We start from the raw sequence: 18,040 nt of genomic DNA, 5'->3' as shown, positions 1-18,040 counted from the left end.
TATGGTGCCATTCTACAGCAGAATGGGGCACCTCCTTCAGACAGGGGTGAGGAGAGCTCCCTTTTCCTCCTGATGGCATGCAGGGGACCAAGGAGATGGTGCCACAGACAGTCCAGCAGAGGTAGCAGTGATGGCAAGAGGTCCTGAGACATGGAGGCTGGAATGGAAAAGGCTGCTTATGCAGGAGAGATAGGGGGAGCTAGAGACTGACCTGGAGCAACAGAAGTTTTCTGACCAGGACAAACACTACTGGCTCAAACATGAGAAGAGGGTCAAGTCACACCCATGAAACCCAGGAGGAAAGACATAAGGGTGTACATACTCAGAAGCTGGCAGGCAAACAAAAAAAACCCAGTGCTCTGCTTAAGGCTACAGTCAATATGGGACACCAAAGAAGGTCCTGGGACTCTGACTATGGGAATATGGGAGGAATGCTGGAAATGATACCAGGGCTTTAAAACCAAATTCAGGCTTTTATCCAGGAAAGGCAGAGAATCAAGTGAATCAAGCTCCGTCAGCTGACCCCCAACATGTAGAGGGAGGTGTGAGCCAGAATGCAACTGAGGTAGCTGACAGAAAGAAGTGGGGGTAGGATCCTCCCTGCAGGTAACAAAGTAACCAATTGTTTAGACAGCCAAGAAGGAAAGGGAATTTCTTCCCCCAGTTTGACTGCTTGATGGTGTGTGAAAATGTAAGAGAGTCTGAGACTGGTGGGGAAGGAAATGCTGCTTGCCATGACTTTGATGCAGGGTGTGAGGAACAAAAGGCCGACCCTCTGAGAGGGTGGGTGGGTGGGTGTAGGGAGGGTTCAGTAATCCTCCTCCTTCCCCTCCCAGAAGCTGAGTTCATGCCACAGGGATTCCCAGTCCCTGACCTCCAGACAGGTGGGATGGACAAAGGATTTGGGCTTTAGGGAAGAAAGTTTATTACATGAATTGTAATTTCAAAGTATAAAAGGTATTGACTGTCATGCCAGTTAGGGAGTGAACCTGTAGGATGATGTGACAGGTCACTTCTGTATGGAGGGAGATGTGACCAATATTGTAATCGCATGCATTACCTTTGGTGACCATATTCTATTAAATCTATGAATGATTTATGTATGATTGTGTTCTACTCTATGGGGGATGCTTACCATAGCTCCTAGAGGAACTAAATCAGTGGGGGGTGATGAAAGTGAATCACTGAGACTAAACAAAGAGGTACGAGCCCCTGGAGTGATTTTCATATCCTGGTGCAAGCTGAGTATTCCAGAGACCAGCAGACAGTCAGTGCTTTCGGTATAAAAAGATGTGCTTGAACTGACACAAGATCGGCCTTCTGAACCAGAAAACGGATGGGATCTTCTGTCCAAGATGAGATTCCATTTGTGGAAGGGTTGGAAGGCCCCAAGAGACCAATGGGTAACTCCTGGGGATGACAGCTGAAGTATTAAACCTTGAAAATTCGAATTTATAAATATATCTTAAAAAACCTGCATAGTTGGAAAGCTCTCTGCTCTGCCTGATGCAGGGCCACAAGCATTGACTGGTGGAATCTCATAATCATGCAGACCTGGGATGACCAGCAGTGGGTTCAGAACTTTCACATGAAGAAAGCTACATTTCTGGAGCTTTATGAACAGCTTGCTCCAACACTTTAGCGTAAACTAGGCACACACATGAGGGCACCCTTGCTGGTCCAGAAGCGAGTTGCTGTAGCCGTCTGGAAGCTGGCTAGCCTAGGCTACTATAGATCTATTGACAGCCAGTTGGTGTTGGGAAATCAACTGTAGGTAAAGTGGTGGTGGAGATTTCTGAGGCAAGCTGGTATGTGGTTTACCCAAGGTGGCGGGCATAAAAGATATTCCTAAGGTAATTGCTAGCTTTGAGAGAATGGGGTTTCCAGACTGTGCCAGGGCCATTGATGGGACTCGTGTGCCCATAGTTTGCCCTCATCATGGATCAGAGGAGTGCATAAACCACAATGGGTATTACTCCATAGTTATCCAGGCCCTCATGGACCCCAGAGGCTGATTTATGAGTATCATTGTGGGCTCCATTGGGAAAGTTCATGATGCCAGGGTTTTTTGCCAATCAGGGCTCTACACTCATGGACAAGCTAGGACACTAACCTGACGAAATGACATTGTCATAATGGAGTTACTCTGTTACCACTGTTATTCTGGGAGACCCCCCATAATCCCTTTTGCCTTGTCTTATGAAACCATACCCTGATTTCAGAGGCCCTGTTAAAAGACAGTTCATTTATACTCTCAGCAAGTGTAGAATGGTGGTTGAATGTGTTTTTGGCAGATTGAAATCCCATTGGAGAGGTCTACAGACACATTTGGATGCCAATGTCATCAATTCGCTCTGCACTACCATGGCTTGCTGTGCTCTTTACAATCTTTGTGAATCTAGAGGTGCGCCATTTCCCTCTGAATGGACCTATGACAGTGAGGGACTGCTGAATTGATACACTCAGCCAGAAAGTTCACCTACCACAGTTGGAGCTGGATGTATCCAGGCAACAGAAGTCAGGGATGCTTTGTGCGCCTGCATTATGTACTTGCATGGCTCAAGGGAAAAGGGGTAATAGTACCTTTATGAATGTGCTTCTGGGGAGAGAGAATGGAGCTCATTGACTGTGGGGGGATTCAGTGCTTGGGAAGGGATGGGGGCTTGATTGTCATGCAGTGTACTTACGGATGACATGGCCACTTATGAAATGGGGATGGGGGATGATTCACAGTATGGATTCATATAAGGAAGTGATTGAAGTGGATTGATGTACCTAACTATATCGAGGAATAGTGTTATCTTACTAATTCCTTATTGTCTCTTATCATGTGCTTCTTTATTATTTTAAATACACATTGTAGGATGTGCTGTAGTGATAGCAACAAACTTTCTTGGTGACATAAAAAGCTTTGTTTATAACATGTATTAGAAAAGTACAACACTGACCCATTGTTAATGGCAGCTGGCCTGCCTACCACACCAAAATATTAGTAACAACCAGGGAAGCTGGAACAGGGGGCCATGGCCCCCTTGCCTCCCCACTTTTTACCAGACATAAGGGTGAGTGATGGGGGAGGGGACGGAGAGAGTGAGCAGGAAGCAGAGTCTAGGGATGAAGGGGTGGCGTGGGAGCGGGGGCTTGAGGAGAAGGGGCGACATGGGAACGGAGGTTCAGGGGGAAGGGGCAGCGTGAGGGTGGAGCCTCAGGGGGAAGAGGCAGCGGTTTGGGCTCCTGTGATCCCCCCATTTTTAGGGCACTTCCACCACTCCTGGTAATGACAGAATCTTTCCCCCCAAAAAAGTGCACAAACAAGTGCAAACAGTGAAACCATGTACAAGACAGAACCCCCTATTGTTGCATGTGTCATGGCCCTGATTCTCCTTTCCCTTCTTTCCCTGTTTCCCAATCTCTTAGTACTGAAGAAGGGAGGTGGAGGCATCCACAGGGGAGAGAGTCAAAGATGGAGGACTGCATGGGGCTAAGTTGCCCTGCCCAGCCCAGCCACTCATGGAGCCTGACTGCATGGTCCACCCAGCCAAGCTGTTTCTGGACTGCATCTGATGGTACCGTTCCAGGCACTCAGGCTGGGAGGTGGGTGCAGCAGGAGCTAGTACTCTCGCAGCCATTAGTGATATCAGCCACTCAAACAGTTCTTTCTGCTGAGCTCTGTCCTCCTCCTTTAGCCATGGTTCCTGTTTCAGGAACTGCAAAGGAAGTGCCTGCTCCCATGCTGAAACCCCATCCTCAAGCTATGCAGCCAGCCTCAGCCTGTCCTCTTGTCTCTCACCATGCCTTTTCTCTAGCTGTGAGTCCTTCTGGTTTTAGTACTGGTCCTGTCAGGAACTTCAACCATAAGTTCATCACAAAAATGCTTCCTCTTGGAATGGTCAGTGAAGCTGCATTGCTCAGACTTGTACTGCAGTGTGGGTGAGCTGTGGAGGTATTGCAGCCAGTAGAGATCATGGGGCCTGGAACAGGACAAGACACACAGAGTTATTGACTCAAACAGCTCAGTGCAGAAACACAGAAAAAATCCTTATGGAATTTTAAGAATATAAAATGTTACTTTTCCAAACTGAATTTTGATACATTGTGAGAGGGATGTTTTAGTCCACAGAAGCTCCCTGGACACAGCCTGGTTAATCACAATGAAAGAAGTGCGGAGACAAGGGTATGTTAAACATTCAAAGCTGTTTCTTGATTTCTAAAAATTGCACATCTTCTTGGGTTGAGAGGGACAACTGGCAGTGGCCTTGCTACAAAAGCTTTTTCTATCATTCCAGGGCTTCCACATTTTGGAAGACATAACAGTTCTTGTGGAGCCCGATTGGCAAAAGGAGATGTTATTCCAAGCTGCCAGTGGGAAACCTGCAGCATATGCAGCCCAAGTATTCAACTGTATAGTGACTGAATAGCCCATCTATGAGTGCACTGCCTGGTTAGCTACCAAGGTGGCCCTGGAAAAATACATCCTTCCCCAAAATGTGTTTCTGCTTCAGGAAAAGTTTGCATCTATTAGTACCCGAGACTGAGTCAGAATTCACGAGAGAATCAACAGGATGCAGCATTAGCTTCCACATGGCTTAGCCAGTTGTGACTGCATGCAGACACACAGAACTCCACAGCCATCCCCAGCACATTTCTGGATACATTTTCAAACCCAAGTCGAATTTAAGACAAATGCTTCTGTCACCAATGGACTGCATAGATTACATGTACCTGAAAGGGGCTAGATTTGTGCATGGAACACATTTCCATCTCCCACCCCACAGTTCACAGTTTCCAGGAGACTCGTTACACCGCTGAGTGGTTACGGAGCAGCGTACTTACAGGTATGACAATGTAAGGTTATTCTTTTTTAAGAAACAGGAATGCCCTAACAAAAATCTGTGCCCTTCCAGTAAAAATTCACTTTCAGGGCATTTTTACTGTCTACATTTCCTGGTCTCCATTTTGAACTCCACATGGTGGGGGGCAGGGAACCATGCCGATGGCATGCAATCTGCCAGTAGTGGATGCCCACTGCTAGCTGGGGCTTACAACAACTTTTGTGTTGGTTTGTAGAATAGAAATCCCTTCCATTATTGTATTGATAAACATTATAATGGAGCCAGAAACTTACTAGTCTCTGGGTGGCTTCTGTCCTGTCTGTGTTTGTCGCAGGCTCCACAGTGGGCTGCTGTTCCTCAGGGGAACATCAAACAGCTCCTCCAAGTACAGCCCCAGGCAGGGGCGGTTCTAGATATTTTGCCGCCCCAAGCACGGCATCATGCCGCGAGGGGCGCTCTGCCGGTCGCCGGTCCTGCAGCTCCGGTGGACCTCCCGCAGGCGTGCCTGCGGAGGGTCCACTGGTCCCACGGCTCCAGTGGACCTCCCGTAGGCGTGCCTGTGGAGGGTCCACTGGTCCCGCAGCTTCGGTGGAGCCGCGAGACCAGCGGACCCTCTGCAGGCATGCCTGCGGGAGGTCCTCCGAAGCCGCAGGACCAGCAGACCCTCTGCAGGCATGCCGCTGAAGGCACCCTGCCTGCCGCCCTCCCGGCGACCAGCAGAGCGCCCCCCGTGGCATGCCGCCCCAAGCACACACTTGGCGTGCTGGGGCCTGGAGCCGCCCCGGCCCCGGGATGTGCTCTGCTGCTTCTGCTCCAAAACCTCCTTTGAGACCAGTTTCAATAACCGAGTCACTTCGCTGACCTCACTTGGTGCCTGCTGCTGGCTCCCATCACACCCTGTGCTGGATCCTGGGGCCAGCAGGGTACCATTCCAGATGATCAGTTTATCATGCAGCACCATTGGTTCCATTCTTAGCACAGCGCTCAGCACTTGGTCAAACACCTCATAAAACAGGCAGGATGTTGGCAAGCTGCCGAAGGTCCACTCTTGACTGATCACTCTTGACACTTAATCTGCTCCCTGCACTGGTCACTGGTCCGGTAAATTTGCAGCAGTGCCAATTGTTATTTGTTGGTATGAGTGATCATTCCGGGTACTCTTACTAAAGTCCACTGTTTTGGTGGCCTCACACCTGAGATTTACCAAAATCTGGCTGTGCTCCAGTGACCATGAAGGAGCATGCTTTGAAAAGGGCTTGTTCTGATCAGTCTCCATTGCAAAGACTGAAGGCTCTCTGATGGTGTGTTTGCAGCTCAGTGGTCAGAAAACAATGAAGGAGTTAACACTGATTCACTGAGCTGCTGTAGTACACCAAAGGAGGTTGCTTCCTTTTTCACTCTAGTTGATTGGAGATTCTGGAAGCCGGCCCTTGGGATTGTGGGATATTTTTGGCAGACTCTCAGTATGTGAGTTGAAGGGGCTCCACGCCAATTGACATGGGGCAGAGAAAGTCAGTTTTGGCTGCTTCTGCTCCTATCAATTGGAGTCTCTAGCTGGCAGGTCTCTGCAGTTTTCCCCCCAAGGCCATAGAGTGGGCGGGGGTGGGGAGAGTGAGGAAGAGAGCTACTGCCTAGATCCCAATGCCCTCAGAGAGAGAGAGAGAGAGAGAGAGAGAGAGTGTGTGTGTAATATGTGTGTGTAATATGTGTGTGTGTGGCATGTCTGCTGTGCACAGTCTGGATCCAAGGGTGTGCTGAGATTATACCCACTGGGAGGAGGTTGGTACCCACTGAGTTCAATAGCTGCTGCTATGTGCTGAGAGCCATTTCCACACTCCCTTTGAGACAGCCTCTCTGGAACTAGGCTCCAGGCCATCTAGTGGTCCTTGGTGACAGTGTGGCATAATAAATTAAAGCATTGGCCTAGGACTCAGGAGACCTGGGTTCTAGTTCTAGTCCTAGGTCTACCACTCACCTGGGGTGTGGGTGTGTGTGTGAGAGACAGACACATCTTGGGCAAATCACTTCACCAGAGTGCCTCAGTTTCCCCATTTCTAAAATGGGGATTAAAATACTGACCTTTGTAAAGTACTTTGAGCACTATTTAACAGCTAATTATTAATGGGCTCTACACTTCCAAGCTTCTCATTGCCGGGGGTACCCTAGAATTCTACCAGATTCTGGGTCTTCTGCAGACATAGAAGAAGATTTGGCCCTCTTAGCAATAAGCTAACTTCATGGGGAAGGTTTGCCTATTTGATATTGTGCAAAAAATAAAATTCCAGACTCTTGCATTATTTTTAAAGGTGACATTTACAAGATGGACTCATCTCACAGCCTCAGGGACTATGTGGTCTTTGATGACAGTCTCAAAGGACCAATGCAGTCACTGGGAAAGCCAAGAAACAATGTGTTGCTAAGCAACTGCTACCAGCATGCTATTCTATACTTATTCATTTAATTTCTAAAAGGACAAATTTTCTAAGTAGCCTCAGCTTAGCCACCAACAGTGCACACATTCTTAACCAGTTACAATGCTCTCCGTGTGTGTGTAAAATAGCTGATTTATACACACAAACCAGGTAGCTAGACATCTAGCTACTAAATTTGCAAGTGCCAGTAAAGAGCATGCAAAATTGAGGGTTCATTTTTAGAAGCCGGTTTGCAAATTTGGCACAGAGGTATTTGACAAAGGCCATCCTGTATTTGTGTCTTTTGTTTCAATTTTACTTTTCTTGAAAGTGACCAATCTTGATACTTTAGATGAGTGGCAACACTTTCTCAGCAGTTTGACTATGCATGTTGATGTTCCTAATGCATGAAGATCTTTTGTGTCATCATTCCCCACACATATGACAACAAACTTTTTTAGGTAATGAAACAAAGGTAAAATGGGGATCTTCAAATGCCATATGGAAGATATTGAATCTCAGATCCCAGCACTCCTTCAAAACCCTGACTAAACTGAAATCTTTTTGAAAAGAGATTAAGCGCAGTAAATCTAATTCTACTGTCAGTTACAATGATTGTCACTGAAATCAGTGGGACCACTCCAGATTTTTCACTAGTGTACCTGAAATCAGTCCTGGCCCCTAACTGTTGTTATCTGGCAAAGTTATCCTGAAGAAGACTTTTTACCTCAAAGAAGTCATGAAAGAAGATTTTGCAAAAAGAATATATGGAAGCTTCCGCATTAATCAGGGAGTGCAGTTTGTTTTTAAAGACTTTGTGATGCCTCATAGAAACTTTGAGAAATATTTAGGAACAATTCTGCTTGGACAGTCTGCATTTTGAGTGTTTCTCTTTTCCAGTTTCTTCTTGTTTGCACAAAAATGCAGTCTTTATTCTGTAAGGGTGAAATGCACTCCAGTTCAGAGCCCTTACCCACCACAGGGGTGTTATGCAATAACACTTGTTGAGAGTTATTGACCTTGATGAAGTGGAACTTCATGCTCACGTTGACTCCTAATATAACTCTTATGTGATAAATCGGCCCTCTGCACTGGGGTGAATTTCATCCGAGAAACTTGGCATGGTGCTGAGGAATCAAGTCCACTGTTTTTCAGAGTTTCCCTTGAGGACTTACCTGCCTTTTAATGCACATTGCAAACCAGAAGTTGTTCAACAGCAGATCACCTGTACACAAATGTGACTCCTATAAAGTTGCCAAGGTCTCTGAGACCTTTGGCAGAGTGCTGTGCTGAGTGGAGCAAATAAAAGGATTCACCATTAAGATACATATAGTAGTCCCAAAGATATGTAGTACTATAATGCAGGTCAGACCCTTAACTGTTTAGTAGCTATGAAATAAATAACAAGCAGCTCTGAATTACAGGGTCATTTTCCTTTTGGGGGGTTCTGGTGATGTCCAACCACATGGAGGTTCTGAATTCCAGTCCCAAGCTCCCTGGGTTAGCAGAACTGCTCTGTCCCTAAGGCCTTATCTTATTCTCTGACCAGCATTTGGAGGTTGTCAAGATCAGCCCTCTGTGATGAACCATGACATGGTGCCTGAGGTAAGCAAGAAAGAAGTTCCTTGACACTCCTCTAAAAATGAATGACTATATTCCATGCTTTTTATTAACACAAATGTAAGAAGCTGCACTTCAGCGTGGAATTCTAATTTTTGAACACAGCAACTTGCATTACATGATACAGAGAGACAGTTGTGATCTAGTAGTTGTGCATAGCTGTTGAAAAAGCACCATAATTTATGGTCTTCCCTAGAACTCCAGATGGAGCCAATAGTGTTCGACAGACAGTAATCATAGGCTGGGGGGGCACAGACTGAGCTAGTAGTACTAAAATTATAGAGAATAAAGGATAGCCTCAGCCAGTGTTAGACAGCCTGGGGGAGAATGAGTGATATTGTGTAGACATACTGAATGAGGGAGGGAGGATAAAATGAGCCAGTATTGTGACCAAGCCAAAGAAGTAGCTACAGCCACAATTCTGCATTTCCATGAATTTTTATAGAGTAATATTGAAGGGACTCTGCGAAAAGGAGAGGGAAAATGAGAAGCATAAATTTATCCACTAGTGGCTGGATTTTATGCCCTCTTTCTAAAATCTTTCAGAAGAGGAAAGAAGGAAGTTAATAGCAACATGTTTAAAGTCTTTGTTTTTCTATAATAATTAAGTTTTATGTTTATAAACCAACTTTTATTTCAGGATCTAGATCAAAAACTCCATTATACTGTATGTATAAATACACAGCTTAACCTCACTCTCCACTGTACAGTAATTTATGCAATAGCACTTCCTGAGAGTCATTGACTTTACATTACTTTGCAGCTCCCCTGGAATGTTAGCTCCCTGATTGGTTACTGTATGTAGACAACCTGATAGGCCAGCAGGTAGACTTAAATAACACCCTAAGTTAACAGCAATCTGCTATGCCAGAGAGTACAGCGAACTCAAGGTTAATTAGAAAATGTCTTCTTAAAACAGCAATTCTCGTGTGATCCTTTAGAGATGAAAATTGATATTCATAGTCACATTCTACCTAAGGAATGGCCTGATCTAAAAGAGGTAATAAGAGGTTAGACATTTGCTGCAGTATTAAAGCAGCATCTATTGTTACCATTGTAACTTCTGATTTATCAATGTTTCTATTACTATATAAACATCTGTTTTCAATAGGTTTTTCTCTGATTTGGGGGGATTTAAGATCCTCATTCTGCACTACTTATTAAAGAAAAACTCCTTGGGCCCTATTTCAAGCCCCTTGTATTACTTTAAAGCAATTTGAGTTTGTGTGTGCTTTCTAAATCCACATTAATTATGAATTTTGAAGCTCTATAAAACACAGGTCTACTTTGCTGGTTGCTAAGTTAAGTAGATGGGGTGGTTGCAGATCTCTGTGTTTTTATATAGTGCCTGAACAATGTGATTTTTTTTAAAGATTTATAGTTGTAAAAATGCTGCACTATTAATTCTGTGTTCTTAGTAAAACAGTTAACCTATTAGGGGAAGGTTTTCAAAGACACAAAGGACAGTTAGGTGCCCAAATCCCATTGACTTTAAATCTCCCCCTTAATTTGGTTTGTATTCACATTTTCTTAAAACGTGTAAAGAAGCATTAAGTAAATTACTAATAATGAATAAGACTGAAATCACTTTGCAATTCAGCCTGGATCCACTGAAGTGAATGGGAGTATCACCATTGATGTCAATGGATACAAGATCACCCTTTCTGTGTTTTTTTCTAACTATTTCTTCTTTTGCTGAAACTTTTTAAGCCATTGGACAGATTCAGTATATTGCACTCTAAATGAAAAACTCGGTTAATAAATTCAAATACTGCTCAGAATAGAGGGCAAGTTAAATTGTTTGTTTTTAATATTTGCATTAGAGGTAGTCTAAATCTTATCACTTATTGACTAGTAAATCCAAAATGCCTGTCAGAGGTAATTCCGTAGGCTCCATGTTCCATAGCTGCAAGCTGCCTTGGTAGTGCAGTAGGACCCAGACGCAAGAGGAAGAAGTATTGGTAGCTTGTTTTTCACACAGAGGTGTGATCTATTTCTTAACCCCCTCTCTGTCTCACCGTCCCCATCTGTAATATGGAGGCATGGGTGCTCTGGGGGTTCCTTAGTTAATATTTGCACAGTATTTTGAAAATGGAATGTGCTATAGGTATTATTGTACTAAAAAAATCTAATTCTTTTGATGTTACATATAATCAGATTGTTTAATTTAAAAAATATAGACGTATCTAGTTCTAACTCAGTTTGTAGGATAGCCTTAACCGTGTTGAACACTATGGAATATATTTTTATCCTTTTTTATTAATTCTGCAGCAGTGTAGAGAATTAGTAAAGTCATTTTTTAAAATCATATAATGAAAGAGTATATAATTTCTGAAATTATTTTCTGATAAAACTGTGACTTTGTATGATCAGCTCCATTAAACAAGTTGAGTGTAAGTGATTTTTTAAAGCTCATATAATATTTCTATTTGAGGCAAGCTAGCAAATTAGTTAAGAGAGAGGATGAGAACTGAATTAGCTGGGTTTTTTTTGTTTATTTGTTTTTTGTAATGGCTGTTTTAGTTAGAATGAAAGACTACTAGGTTTTTGTCTGTCAATATGAAACTATTTTATCTCATTGTGCCTATCTTTTGACTGCAAAAGAATACTGTGATTTCAACCTTGCTCTTAGGCACCAGACACAAGCTGAAGCTCTCTTTACACTGTGTCTCTCTCTTCCTTTGATATACTGAGGTTTCAATTTGTTCCTGATGACAGAAATTTCAAAAGTAGTTTTTGCAGGTTTGTTAGCTCCATGTGTCTGTGAATGTTAAGTGCACAGGCTAGTGGAGGTTGAAGGTTAGAGAAGGACAGAAAACTGCAATTTATTTATTCAAAAATGAGTAGTAATGGGACCTGGAATTAAGAACACATGTGATTATTTCTTTAAAACTGTCAACAGTAACAATGATACAGATAGAACTGATAGGAAGGTAACGTGTTTTCTGATCCATTAGCTCTATCACAGGCACATGCAGTGCTATCTTATAATTTTTACATTAAATTGTTGGCATCAGAATTACTGAATCTTGAACCTAAGATAATAGAAAACCTTTGTGTTGGGTTTGTTCACCTGTGAACTTGGAAACCCATAACATATATAAAAATCAAAGAATCATTAAAATTTAGGGCTGTAGAAGAGGTCATTTACTCTAGTCCCCAGTGCTGAGGCAGGACCAAATAGACCTAGACCATCCCTGAAGACCTTAGCATTTCTTTGCTAACAATGAAAATTGGGACTATCTTTGTAAAATGCTCCTTAAGCAAATTGGCTATAAACAAAATAAAAGTTGCCAAGCTCTTGATTATAATCTTGAAAAAGCAGAAGCTTTGTGGTGAGAATCTGGGATTTCACCTATGCCCTCCAACAATAAGTGGCTAACAATGTCTCACCGTTATGCAGAAGCTTTTCATAAATCATTGGAGATTCTGATTATTCCACAGAAAAGAGTCTCTTGACCACGGGAAAAAGCAATCTTGAATCAATAATGCCAAAGTTAACAAAATGTCTTTATTTCTCCTGCTAGGCTTAGGCATTTGAAAATCTATATCCAAATAAGCTAGAACTTTAAAAAGGCAATGAAGTTTAAGTATGAAGCCTCACAGAAGGCTTATAAATCAGAAAGTTGAAAACAAAGAGCCAAGTCTAATATCAGCACCAAAATTCAGAAGATAAAGTAGATCCCGAAGCTATGCAGTATAATTAGTGATGCCTTGCACTTGAAGAGGTCATATTTAAAGGAAAACTTTCTCTTAAATTGTTTAGAACTGCTTTTTCACTCCTCTTGCCTAATTCTTTATAGCTCCAAATGTATGGGCCAACATTTTCAAAAGTAACTAGTAATTTTGAGTAAGTGAAGTGAAAAAGTGATCAGTGAAGTGCTTGAATGAGAAATATGAAATGCATCTAGTTAATCCCTGAGGGCATAAGGGGGACAATTGGTGGAAAAAAAATAGATCATTGACTACTTGATCTATTGTCTATATGGTTGAGCTGTATAGTGCTTCTGTTATCTGTATAGCTGCATAATCATAGTTATTAGGGAGCTGATCCAAAGCCCATTGAGGTCAATGGAAGTCTTTTCATTTATTTCAGTGGACTTTGTCTCACACCCTATGTGTCCTTGGCAAAACACAGTTTTAATGGTATGTACATTTAAATTGGTGTAAATAAATGTATCAACATACCACAGTCAACAGCATCTCTGGCTGAAGTCAGGGGCCCTATTTATAGTTGAAGTCAGTGATTGATGTGCCTGCCTGCACTGGATGTGCAGGATCATAATTTTGCTTATGCTGATGTGTTAATGATTCCTGCTTTTGTCCAGTTTCCTGCAAACTGTTACTTTATGGAAAAAATAGGGAATTCTGACCCTCTTTCTATTGTCCTATTTCATTATTTCATATAATTTCAAATCTTATGATTTAAAGAATTAAATGAAAATAAACCTCTGGTGGGGTTTTTTATTTTTTATTCAAAGAACTTTAAACCTCTTCAGGAGACTCAATGGACATCTAACTTGTATCTTTTAAGCCTGTCTCTCCTGATTAAATATTAATAGGGAGAAGAAGGTGACCTTCAGCCTTGCTGCTGAATCATGGAAGCTGAAATGCAGAATCAATACATCTTCATGCTAATGATTAACTAATTGCAGTTTGCTAGGATCTGTGCCGGATCATTTCTCATCTCTTATTTTCCTTCACATACTTCATTTGGTTGTTGTTTCTGCTTTAAAATACTATTCTGTACAGTAAGGTACAGCCCTAATATAGTAAGGTACTTATGCATGTGAGTCAGGCATCTTAAAATCAATTCTTAGACACATGCTTAGGTATCTTACTGAACTAGAGGCTAAAGGCTCAATCCTGCAAGTGTACTAACCCAACCCAGCAAAAGAGTCAAGCACATATTTAAAATTAAGCATCTGAATAGTCCTACTGAAGTCAAAGGAACAATTTACATACTTAAAGCTAAGTACATACTTGGGTGTTTTGCTGGACTACAGAGCGATCAGCACCTTGAAGGACTGAGTCCTAAAGAGGATTATGTTATGGCCTGTTCCTGTGAAGCTCTGAGCTACCTCTACAAGGCGCTGAACACCCTTAGGTCAGCACCTTGCAGGATCCAGTATTCATTTATGGTTTATGAATGCCTGCCGTTTTTTAAGGAGAAAAGCATCATAAACAATAAAAATGACAAATACTTGGAAGTTTGTCTTGTATGTAATGGTAAAATACAATTTTTCTTATCAATCTTAATAACTGTATAAAATGGCAAGATTGTTTGGAAACCACTGTCAGATTTCCAAACACATTTCATCAAATATTCCTCTAATATTTTCTATCTATACTTTGTCATGTAACATTTACTCTTTAACCATTTTATTAACTTAAATTAGAGGATTGGGCCAAAAGAAGCCTGATGAAGTTCAATAAGTACAAGTGTAGAGTCCTGCACTTAGGATGGAAGAATCCCATGCACTGTTACATACTAGGGACCGAATGGCTAGCCTAGGGGTTACAATGGATGAGAAGCTGGATATGAGTCAGCAGTGTACCCTTGTTGCCAAGAAGGCTAATGGCATTTTGGGCTGTATAAGTAGGGGCATTGCCAGCAGATCGAGGGACGTGATCATTCCCCTCTGTTTGACATTGGTGAGGCCTCGTCTGGAGTACTGTGTCCAGTTTTGGGCCCCATACTACAAGAAGGATGTGGAAAAATTGGAAAGAGTCCAGTGGAGGGCAACAAAAATGATTAGGAGGCTGGAGTGCATGACTTATGAGGAGAGGCTGAGGGAACTGGGATTGTTTAGTCTGCAGAAGAGAAGAATGAGGGGGGATTTGATAGCAGCCTTCAACTACCTGAAAGGGGGTTCCAAAGAGGCTGGATCTAGACTGTTCTCAATGGTACCAGATGAGAGAACAAGGAGTAATGGTCTCAAGTTCCAGTGGGGGAGGTTTAGGTTGGATATTAGGAAAAGCTTTTTCACTAGGAGGGTAGTGAAGCACTGGAATGGGTTACCTAGGGAGGTGGTAGAATCTCCTTCCTTAAAGGTTTTTAAGGTCAGGCTTGACAAAGCCCTGGCTGGGATGATTTAGTTGGGAATTGGTCCTGCTTTGAGCGGGGGTTGGACTAGATGACCTCCTGAGGTCCCTTCCAACCCTGATATTCTATGATTAACTTATTCCAGGGGGGAACACAATTCTCAATTGTTATTATCTGTTCTGGATATGTATTCAGAGCTTCAAGAAGCTTTCTCCAGATGCGAGGTATTTAACTGAGGTTTTCTGGTGAAAATCTCTTAACCTTATCTAACTGAATCTTCCATACGTGCATCATTGGAACAGAAAACACTGTGCAGATGAAGATAACATTATTGTGAAGAAAGCTGTGCAAATAGCTAGTTGGATGCTAAATGAGTGTATGTGTAAGGTTATATGGATGAAGTATAGCTACATAGCTGCATGTAATACACACCGCATATGACATAGTTTCTCACAAACATGGATGCATATATCCTATGTTAGATTCTCAGCTGGTGTAAATCAATGTAGTTCAACTCAATTCAGTGAAGCAATGCCAATTAACACCAGTTGAGATCCTGACCATATGTGCACCATAAGTATGTAAGTGCACCACCCATTCTAGCTGCCTTTCATCAGATGAAACAGTCCCACTTTTGACAGCCTAAAGAAAATGTGGGTTTGCATCCACTTTTAGTTAATAAAGCTCTAAAAGGATATTAACCATGAAAATGAATCATAGAAATTCAAGAAGTCAGTGGAAAACACTCTTAAAAGGGGATGGGTCTGTCTTAACTACTTCTTAGATGACTATCTATGGTACCTAAGCATCTGGCATGCCCACAAAAGACTATTGTCTCTCCCCCACTAGTGCAGTGGATATTTTTGTTTTATTTTATTTCTGTTCTTCTCCTCCTCCTCCTCTTTCCTTCGTGACTCTTTGAGTTTCTTTTTTGCCGCTTACTTCCCCCTCCTCTTTGCCCTATTCCGGCTCCACCTGAGGGAGATGCTGCTATTTAGGAGGGAAGGTTTTATCCATGAAGGTCATCTTGCACTTGGATCTGTCTAGCTGCATGAACTGAGCCTTTGATTTTCATTCCAACCACTGTCTAATCACTGGCCTTTTCTTCCTTCCTTCACAGAGATATGGTTATGGCGGATGGGTTCAACTGGACCACCATTGCAAGGTATGCTGGTTCTCATTCTGTAAGGCATTATTGTGGTATCAGCCACCTGTACCCTTTAAAAAGCAGAGTGCCAATAAGGTTGATGGCCAATGTTTAACTTGCAGTGTCATTAAGATGCACCTTTTTAGGAAACAAGATTACTCCAAACGCTGAAATATCACCATAGATCTTTCTGTTAAAAGACTGAGATAGGGTATAAGATGACCTGACTGCCTTCTAATCTCAGTTTGAAACATTATCCAGCAGTTTTCATAATTACCACAGCCTAATATAGAAGAACCTCAGAGTTATGAACTGACCACACACCTCATTTGGAACCAGGCAGCAGCAGAGACCAAAAAAAGTAAAGAGAGTACACAGTACTGTGTTAAACATAAACTACTAAGAACATAAAAGGAAAGCAGAATTTTTTTCTGCACAGTAAAGTTTCAAAGCTGTATTAAGTCAATGTTCATTTGTAAACTTTTGAAAGACCAATCATAACATTTTGTTCAGAGTTACGAACATTTCAGAATTACGAACAGCCTCCATTCCCGAAGTGTTTGTAACTCTGAGGTTCTACTGTATTCAGAATCTAAAAAATTTTAATAATAAAAAAGCATAACTTAGATCAAATTAAAAACTTTTTTCCACAGAATCACCAATTTTAGAATTTAACCTAGAAATTGACCCGGATCTTCTGACATTATATGGCAGTCTAGAAGGAAAAGAAAACACAAATGGAACTATCTAATCATATATTTATAGAAGTTAAAGAACTAGAACAAAGAACTTTTCAAAAAGAAGAGAGTAATTCTTTCCTCAGTTTTTAGCAAGGACAGCAAAGACAGAACAGTGGTTTCAGTCGGAACAGTATGCAGCCTTTTGGGGCCATACTATACACCGAGCTGTGTGCATAATTGATTTTTCAGTTCCGTGGCTAACGCTGTGCAAAGAAAGGTAATTCCATTTTCCGGAAGTTTTTGTTATTTCAAAATCTGCTTTTGTTTCAATTTTCAACAAAACTCCCAAATTCTCCCTAGATGGGAAGGGAGCTCTGAGGCAGTCCACCTTGTGGGCTGCTGCTGACCGTGGGAGCCTGGGGATCCCCAACGTGCAGGCAGGCAGGCAAGGAGTCAGGTGGGCTCCAGGACACCTACGTGGCAGAGAGTGTTTAGTCAGAACGTTGTCAAAATCAAATTATCGCTACAGGACATTTTTGGTTTTGATAAATTGGCAAATTCCATTGAAAAACTCATTTTTCTAATTTTTTTTTCCAACCTGCTATAGTTGTAGTGTATATAACCAGAACCTGCAGCAAGGGGCAGTGCAGAAGTGACCTGCCTTAGCAGGCGATACAGAATGCATTGTATCTTAAGATGCCACTAGCAGCATAGAGAGAACACATTCACTCCCTTCTAGGATGAGCCAGCTCCCTTCCCAGGCCCCCAGCCTTCTGGAGAGGTTAGCATTATTAATGGACCTAGCCTGGAGCAGTCCTTGCCCTCAGTGGAGCGCAGGGACTGCCAATCCATCCAGCCACCTCAGGTTCATAAGGAAGGGAAGGTTCCTTATACCCTCTCCTTATCCCTCACAGATTTGTGCAAAGCTAGCAACAATTGAGCCCTTAACATAAAATTTAAGAATAATTTGTTGGTAATAATAATAAATAAAATAGTTTATAGTGCCATAAGTTTACACACAAGACACAAAGCCTTCCCTGAGGAGGTAAATAATACAGGACAAATGAACACAAGCGAAGAGGCAAACTAACACTTCAGGAGCCTGACCCAGTTGCCCAGTGATGTTAACGGGAGCTTTCCACTGACTTCAGTAGGTGCTGGATTGGGTCCCAGGATTGTACTGTGTTGAGAAAGGAAGAGTGGGTGCTTGAAGAGGTGGAATAAGGAGGATGATCTAGTGCACGGGGATCTGGACTGGACTTCAAGAAACTTGTATTTAGTTCACATCACAGCCACATACTTCC

At 42.4% G+C, this 18,040-nt stretch overlaps 1 protein-coding gene across 5 annotated transcripts in view; it reads left to right on the top strand.

Annotated features, from left to right (window-relative positions):
• The window catches only part of ACMSD (aminocarboxymuconate semialdehyde decarboxylase), a 94,455-nt gene that overhangs the window by 34,960 nt on the left and 41,455 nt on the right, over positions 1 to 18,040 (top strand). For all 5 annotated transcript variants that reach the window (XM_050916036.1, XM_050916034.1, XM_050916037.1 and 2 more), the window contains one exon: positions 16,030 to 16,074. The gene's annotated coding sequence lies outside the window, so the exon portion shown is untranslated. The remainder of the gene's footprint in view (positions 1 to 16,029; positions 16,075 to 18,040) is intronic.

The sequence above is a fragment of the Gopherus flavomarginatus genome, chromosome 10 (genome assembly GCF_025201925.1).
Source record: "Gopherus flavomarginatus isolate rGopFla2 chromosome 10, rGopFla2.mat.asm, whole genome shotgun sequence".
NCBI lineage: Eukaryota > Metazoa > Chordata > Testudines > Testudinidae > Gopherus > Gopherus flavomarginatus.
This window is presented reverse-complemented; position numbering and strand designations above follow the sequence as displayed.